The sequence below is a fragment of the Carassius auratus genome, chromosome 22 (assembly GCF_003368295.1).
Source record: "Carassius auratus strain Wakin chromosome 22, ASM336829v1, whole genome shotgun sequence".
NCBI classification, from domain to species: Eukaryota; Metazoa; Chordata; class Actinopteri; order Cypriniformes; family Cyprinidae; genus Carassius; species Carassius auratus.
The window spans coordinates 29,736,294-29,744,918 of record NC_039264.1 but is presented as its reverse complement, the minus strand read 5'-3'; the positions used below and the strand labels follow the sequence as shown (position 1 = coordinate 29,744,918).

General features: G+C 36.1%; 1 long non-coding RNA gene across 1 annotated transcript; it reads left to right on the top strand.

The window, feature by feature from the left end:
* The first annotated feature begins 4,348 nt into the window (after positions 1-4,348).
* LOC113040306 (uncharacterized) lies at positions 4,349-7,011 on the top strand. The gene is made up of 2 exons (XR_003275181.1): positions 4,349-5,793; positions 6,380-7,011. It is a non-coding gene; the product is annotated as an uncharacterized LOC113040306 (long non-coding RNA).
* Positions 7,012-8,625: the final 1,614 nt, after the last annotated feature.

Here is an 8,625-nt window from a genome sequence, read left to right as displayed (position 1 = left end):
GCAGCACTCTATCATTCATTCATTCATTCATTCATTTAAAAAAACAATTTCAAAAGGATGTTTATGGTTTATTATTTCTATTTTATGACACTAAGCATCATGGCATTAATACTATCCATTTCCAGGGGTCAGAGAAAACTGCTGACAGGTTTTTGTTTTTTGTTTTTAACCCCAAACAAATCTCCAACCCAATCAAGGTCTCTGTAACCGGACGTCCATTCCATTGAGCTAATAAGTTCCCCAAAATGCTAAAAAGTCTTAAACTAGTTTCAGCTGCATTTCTGACGAAAAAACAGGCTTGTTTGAGGTTGCAACCGAGATGCGCCTTGCCTCACCTGAAATGTAAGCGACTGAAAGCAGCTGCAGTGAGAGGAGGAGTGAACAATTAAAGCACAGGCAAGCCGGACAGATCTCTCTTCTCTTAGTGGATCTGACACCTGTGAGATCAAAGATGGCTATCGCGGGATTCACGCTCGTGCACAGTGTTGCTAATAAACTGGATGGAATTCAAGTTGCTTTTATATGAAAATAAATAAAATGAACAAGACACCCATTTAATTACACACCAAAGATGTGATTATCAATATTTTTTCTTTAATACAGACATATGTGTTTTTATTTATTTTATATATTTTTTTATAAAAATTCAATTGCATGACCCAAAGAGATCGCACTTTCAGATAGTTTGGTAATATTCACACATAACATATACACATAAAACATAATATTAGAGTTTTAAAATCAAACATTTTAAAAGACAACATTTCATCACAGTTGTTTAAACCAATGAGCATTAAGCTGTGTCCAATCCAATCCAATCCGCTTTATTTATATAGCACAGTTTAAATAACACAAGTGATGTAAACCACAACAATAAAAAACACAATAGGATAAAAAAGATAAACACAATAAAATAAGAGTAATATAATAAGATAAAAACAACATGAAATTATAGAAATAAAATCAAATAAGATAAATAAATAAATTGCACTTCACACACAAAACATTTAAATCACATTAATCACGATTACCTGGTATTAAAAGCCAGAGTAAAGAGATGAGTTTTAAGCAGTGATTTAAAATGAGACAGTGAGGAGACTTGTCTGATGTGTAATGGCAATACATTCCATAGTTTTGGAGCTGCAACAGCAAAAGCTCTTTCTCCTCTGAGTTTTAGCCTAGTTTTTTTCAATTCAATTCAGTTCAAGTTTATTTGTATAGCGCTTTTTACAAAACAAATCGTTACAAAGCAACTTTACAGAAAATTATGTTTCTACAATATTTAGTAGTAGCTAGTATTTTGTGCACATTTGACAGGATTTTAGAAAAAAAAATAATAATAATAATAATACAAGACGTAGTCAGCTAGACGATGAACTATCAATATTATTAATTAAGTTCTTATATGATTCAGTCACACATTTAGCAATAATTGTTAGTTCTGTTTGTTGATTCAGGGTTAGCATCATCTGAGGTCCTCTGAGGGTCAGCATCATCTCTTCTCAGGTGTTCTGGATCCAGACTGGAGCTTGTGTGGCGAAACAAAATACAGACATCATTAGCATAGCTGCTGATCCAACAAAGTAAAATTAGTTTAACCCAAGCTAATGAATAAAAATGCACCTTTGATCAGATGCAACTTCACTCACAAATAAAAGATACATTATTTGAATGCTCGGCGAAAGAGATGTGTTTTTAATCTAGATTTAAACAGAGAGAGTGTGTCTGAACCCCGAACATTATCAGGAAGGCTATTCCAGAGTTTGGGAGCCAAATGTGAGAAAGCTCTACCTCCTTTAGTGGACTTTGCTATCCTAGGAACTACCAAAAGTCCAGCGTTTTGTGACCTTAGGGTGCGTGATGGGTTGTAGCGTGGTAGAAGGTTAGTTAGGTACGCAGGAGCTAAACCATTTAGGGCCTTATAGGTGAGTAATGATAATTTGTAACTGATACGGAACTTAATAGGTAGCCAGTGCAGAGACTGTAAAATTGGGGTAACACACTCAAAAAAATAACTCTTTGAACGAACATAAAGAAATCATGGAAAGGATTTCCACATGATTAATTTGCTTTATTTCAGCATTATGCAATTCTGTTACTCCAATTTAATGTACTTACATTGGGTCAACTTAATTTATTAAGGTTGATTCAACTTATTTACTATGGTTGGGCAAAGCTTAATTTAATAGTGTCAGCCCAACTAATCTGCAATGTTTTGGACAATGTTTATAATAATTAAGTTCATTTTACAAAATAAGTTTAAGTAAACTTAACAACCCTTAATAGAGTCAACAAACAACAAATGAGTTAATTGTACCTGAAAATGTTAAATAATGATGACATAAAATTTGAATAATGCCATTTTAGGAATGCCACCCCCTTGCATTAGGATCATGAGCAGCTGATTAAAATTACTTTTCATTAAAACCTTTCTATAATTACAGCTTATCAAGCAAATCACAAACATATTTAAATTACAAAGCAATATTTGAAACCTCTTTGTTTGTTTTGTTCTAAAACTAATTAGAACAACTTAATTGCTGTAAATTGTATTACTCATCTACCTATCTAATGGTGCTACACTTCTCCAAGAGGGTGACAGAATAACAATTACCCATAATACACTGCAGAAATCCTCAGCCAATGAGATGCAAGTCTGTGTTGGTTTCACTAATATGTTACCTTTACGCAAAAATGTTATGTTGGCTGAACAAATAATTTTTAAGTAAAGCTGACAATACACACTTTTTTGTTGAATGAACTAGATTAAATCAAGTTCACATTGTTAAATACATTTTTTTAAGTAATCATAACATGAACGGATTAAGTAAAATTAGCAAAGGTGAAAGTACATTTTTTTGAGTGTATGATCATATTTTCTTGACCTCGTAAGGACTCTAGCTACTGTGTTTTGGACTACCTGTAGCTTGTTTATTGACGAAGCAGGACAACCACCTAGAAGTGCATTACAATAGTCCAGTCTAGAGGTCATGAATGCATGAACTAGCTTTTCTGCATCTGAAACAGATAACATGTTTCGTAGCTTGGCAATGTTTCTAAGATGGAAGAATGCAGTTTTTGTAACATTAGAAATATGATTTTCAAAAGACAAATTGCTGTCTAATATAACACCCAGATTTCTGACTGTAGAGGAAGTAACAGTACATCCGTCTAGTTGCAGATTGTAATCTACAAGATTCTGTGTAGTGTTTTTTCGTCCAATAACTAGTATCTCTGTCTTATCCAAATTTAATTGGAGAAAATTATTTGTCATCCAATCTTTTACATTTTTAACACACTCTGTTAGCTTAGATAATTGTGAAGTTTCATCTGGTCTCGTTGAGATATATAGCTGAGTATCATCAGTATAACAGTGGAAGCTAATTCCGTATTTTCTAATAATATTACCAAGGGGCAACATGTATATTGAAAATAGAAGGGGACCTAGGACGGATCCTTGTGGCACTCCATATTTTACTGATGATAAATGAGATGACTCCCCATTTAAGTAAACAAAATGGTAGCGATTGGACAGGTAGGATCTAAACCATCTTAGAGCCTGCCCTTGAATACCTGTATAGTTTTGTAATCGATCTATGAGTATGTCATGATCTATGGTGTTGAACGCAGCACTAAGATCAAGTAAGACTAGAAATGAGATGCAGCCTTGGTCTGACGCAAGAAGCAGGTCATTTGTAATTTTAACAAGTGCAGTTTCTGTGCTATGGTGGGGCCTAAAACCTGACTGAAATTCTTCATACAGATCATTTTCTGCCCAGATGGTATCGCTGTGACAAATAGTTAATATCAGTTATACGCAGCATGCACGATACAAGGAAATGGTCTGTAATCTCATCACTTTGAGGTACAATATCTATAGCAGTAAGATCGATTCCATGCGATATAATTAAATCTAATGTATGATTAAAACGATGAGTGGGCCCGGTGACATTTTGCTTGACTCCAAAGGAGTTTATTAGGTCAGTAAACGCAAGTCCTAATGTATCAACGTCAATATTAAAATCTCCCATGATTAGGGCCTTATCAACTCTAACTAGAAGGTCTGAGAGGAAATCTGCAAATTATTTTAGGAATTCTGTATACAGCAGTGGTAATGTGTGTGAATAGAGAATTAGCAATGTAAGCGCAGTTAGCAGCAACCACGCTTGCTGATGCTAACTGGCTAAAAGCTGATAGCGGACCCGGGAGATCAAGATAAAACTAGTGATAGCGAGGCGCTCTGATTGTTTTTGTTGTAGAATACAATAGAGGATATATTCACACGTTATATAAACGGAAACGATGATGTATAAAATAGATTTTTAAGTTAAAATAGTCAATGAAAAGAATATAGTGATGGAGCTCAACCGCAGTACAGCCGTCAACAACAAACAGGAAGTGACGTCTCTCTCTATCTGTGTAGTTCTAGGCACTGTCAGGAGCAGCTGGTCAGCTGACCTGAGAGAGCGGCTGGGAATGTAGGGGTGCAGCAACTCGGCGAAATACGGTAGGGCAAGGCCATTCAAGGCTTTAAAAGCAAATAAGAGTAGTTTAAATTGAATCCTAAAATGCACAGGCAGCCAGTTGAGTGAAGCTAAAATAGGTGAAATGTGCTCATACTTTCTTGTGCCAGTTAAAAGACGAGCAGCAGCATTTTGAACCAGTTGCAGACAGGCAATGGAGGACCCATTAACCCCCAAATAAAGTGCATTGCAGTAGTCCAGCCGAGTGGTCACAAAGGTGTGAATTACTGACTCAAAGTGCTGTTTCTGGAGGACTGGTTTAATTTTTTTGCCAGCTGCCTTAACTGGAAAAAACTGGACTTCACTACGGCTTTAATCTGGTATTCAAACTTAAGGTCAGTCATCAGCAAGTCGTTTCCCATCGTGCTTTTGATCAGCACAGTAGGTGGAGAGCAACTGCGCTCGACTGCAGAATCGAGATGGGTATAAACGGAGGTCGGAGCCAGCTCCAAATGGGCGGGTCAGCTCCAAATGGGTGGGACTTCAGCTCCAAGTGGGCTGTACAAACCTCCAGAGCCTTTTGATTGGTTTATTTAATGTCAGAGGGTTAATGCACGCTGCGAAAGTGAAAATGGGAGGACATTCATGTGCAGTTTTTACATTCAAAACTCATATATACGATTATATCGAGATCACGTTAAAACAGCATTAGCAGCACAGATAAATTACATCTTTATTGTGTCTGTTACCCTTTTGTGCTAAATATTTCTGCAATACATATTTAGGATTTACGCTGCAGATTATGGACACTGAAGACCATAAGCATATTGTGACTAACGTTACGTAAAATATGTAGGCCTATGTATTATAACTGCACTGATATTTAAGCGATCAATAACTATTAATAGATTTAGTACAGTGTTCCATAAGAATGAGTCTTAGTTACAACTCCTAACTGATTATGCTTGACTTCAACAAAGCTGGTCATTGTTTCAAAACCTGCTGTTATATTTTTAAAATGTTATCTATTTTTACGTGTAACGTTAATTCAAATAATGTAATGCAACTGAAACATTTGGTTTAATTACCAAATTAATTTTTCAATTTAATAATCATAACAGTGGATATATGAGGATAACTGCAGTGTCCACTACCATGCATTACATATCAACAGGTATAGAATTAATTTTGTCATTGTAGGAAACACAAACAAACAAAAACATTATGTGTAAACATTGTGTTACAGAAAGTTCAAGTCTGGGTGGCCAAAAGTTATATTTCAGTGACCTGGTTACCGCCTCTCTCTGCAAACCCAAAGGATCACCTTCCTGTAAACTGTTTTTTGTTCTTTCTATGCATCAAGATGTGTAATTTATTGTGTCTGAAGAATTTTGACTAATGTGTGTGTATGTGGGTCTTTGTGTGGATAAATTATGTTACTTTAAAGGTGGACATTTGCAACAGTGCTTGTCCCTAAAATTGCTCCAGGGGTATGGTCAGAGACTGTCCTAAATGACAAATGTTGGAATGTAAATGACATTACATTCTGTGGACATCTCACATAAATGTGCATTGTACTTTAGTTAATGTTAACTTGTCAACAGTGAATTATTTTACGATGTCATTGGACTGAATGTTTAGTGACTAATGACACTTCATTCCAGTAAAAATATAATCCATAGACTTGGAGTGAAAGCAGCAGCAAAGTGTTCCAATGCTGATAAAAATCAAGCAGGTTAAAACCTCAGGTTCCTTAAATATCTGTTCTACAGGACTGTTTGGGGTTGGACAGATTTTGTAATGGTTTTGAAGTCTGATGCTCACCAGCCCTACATTTATTTGTTCAGAAATGCAGTAGAAACAGTCATATTGTAAATTGTAATAATATTTTACAATAACTCTTCTATTTGAGGCAGCAGCGGATCTACTCCAATCATCATTAACGGGACCACAGTGGAGAGAGTGAGCAGCTTCAAATACCTTCAAATGCCCTGCAAAGAGTAGCTGAGCACATGTCCAGAACATCTCTCCCCTCTCTGCAAGACATCCACACCAGAAGATGTAAATCTAAGGCTGTTTAGATCCTTAAAGACCCCACCCACCCTGGAAATCCACTGTTTCATCTGCTACAGTCAGGCAGACGATTCTGCAGTCTGATGACAAAAACAGAGAGGCTCAGGAGGAGTTTCTTCCCTCATGCTATCAGACTACTAAACATGGACATTAAACACACTGAACTTTATAGACCGGTTGTTTAGGGCTACCCAATAACTCTCTGCACACTGCTTTTTTGACAACCTAACTATGCAACTCCTCCTCACTGCACATTGTCTACATCTCTGCACATCATCTGTGTAGCAGTTTCTGTGTAGCTTCTCTACAAATCATCTGTGTAGTAGTTTAATACAGTATATTGTGTATATTTTATACAGTATATTTTTTCCTGTTGTTTCATTATTTTATTTTTTTTGCACAGTCTAAAAAGAGTATGCCAGACCTACATTTCACTGCTTTTTGCATGTCATATAAAACTTGAATTTTTAATGGTGTGGAGTGTTACCTGTGATTGAGTTGGTGATAAAAAGGAGATGGAGAAAAGAGTGTCTTAAATTGGACTTTGGTACCAATAATATTTTCCTCTCAAGTCTTGGAATGTTTTTTTATTATTATTAATTCTTGTATTACTATTTAGATTTTTTTTTTTCTTTTTTTTTTTTTTAAATTAAATGTTTATTTGTAAATTTACTTCCACGTGTGGCTTTTTGTAATGTTGTTTCACCTAGAGCCAAGGGGGTTGTAACAATCTAAACAATATAATTTCTCCCTCAGATTTCAAACTTGCATTAAAGAAAAACATTCACATACAGTAAACATTTTATTGCTCTAAATTACTCATTCATTTTCTTGATACTGATATAATTATAAAATTTATATAATTTAATATAGCCTACTTGAATGTTTGCAGCTGTCACAAAATTATTAACCTCTTGTTAATAAAATGTAAACTACAATGAAAAACAATATCTGTTTTTCATTAGTATCGCTACTTTATGCCGTCCTCATTCGCACGCACCCCGGCAATGACGGAATGTGAAATTTCCGCGTAAACCCCGCCCATTTGTTAAGTCCCGCCCACTAGCGGCAAAAGTTCCTCCCACTTGGAGCTCTCCGTGAAGTCCAGCCCACTTGCGGCAAAAGCTCCTCCCACTTGGAGGTCTCCGGGCTGCAGCGATACCTACTTGGCAGAATCCGACACGTGCGCCTTGCGCTCGAGAGAGATTTTAGCCACACGTCAGCATTACATCAGAGCAAAGCCGGTATGCATCTCGCGCTGATCGCCGGTGATCGGTTCTGCGCAGATTTTGCTCATCTCAAACAAGCCGAGAAGCACCCGGCTGTAGCCTGCAGATCGAGGCGGGGCTGAACCTGGAGCGCCTACTCTGATTGGTTCAGTCGTCTTTCAAAGACATACATGATAGAACATGTGCGCGTATTCAGTGTAAGACAGAGTATGTTGTTTAAAAGCTAAAAACGCTGTGCAGTTTTACAAATCCTTCATTATAATACACAGAAGAAAAAAAAAAACCTTAGCCTGTTACCCTTCCTGTCCCTGAAATGATTGTTTTGTTAATTAAAGCTGATCTTTAGGCTAACAGACGAACAACCCACTACATTGAGACTGTCCTTCTTGACTACATTTAATAAATTAATTGGGTTGATTATCCACAGTGCGAGGACCAGGTCTTCAGATAGGGGAATTAAATTTTGGGAAAAATGTACATTTCATAGTATAAGTGAAAAGGATGTATCAGTATTTGTTTTATATAGCATGACAAGACAATTATTGTTTAATATAATTAATTATCTGTCATGAAGTTGATAAATGACCGCAGTAGGCTAATGTGTCTCCTGTATGCCATTTGAATTTTTAAGAAACTTTAATTTTCTTTACTACATTGTAATACGTAGACTTTTCCCCTCCCCTTTATTTCAGGAAAATATTTTAAAGTGAAGAAATAGAGAAACTTTTATGTCTACCGTCCAGTGATGATTCTGAAAGGACACACCTGTAATCTGGTGCTATATAACGAACACAACTTCATGATCATCATGCTCTTATTTTAGTGCAGTTTTTTTTTATGTTTTTACTCAGTCCATGTAA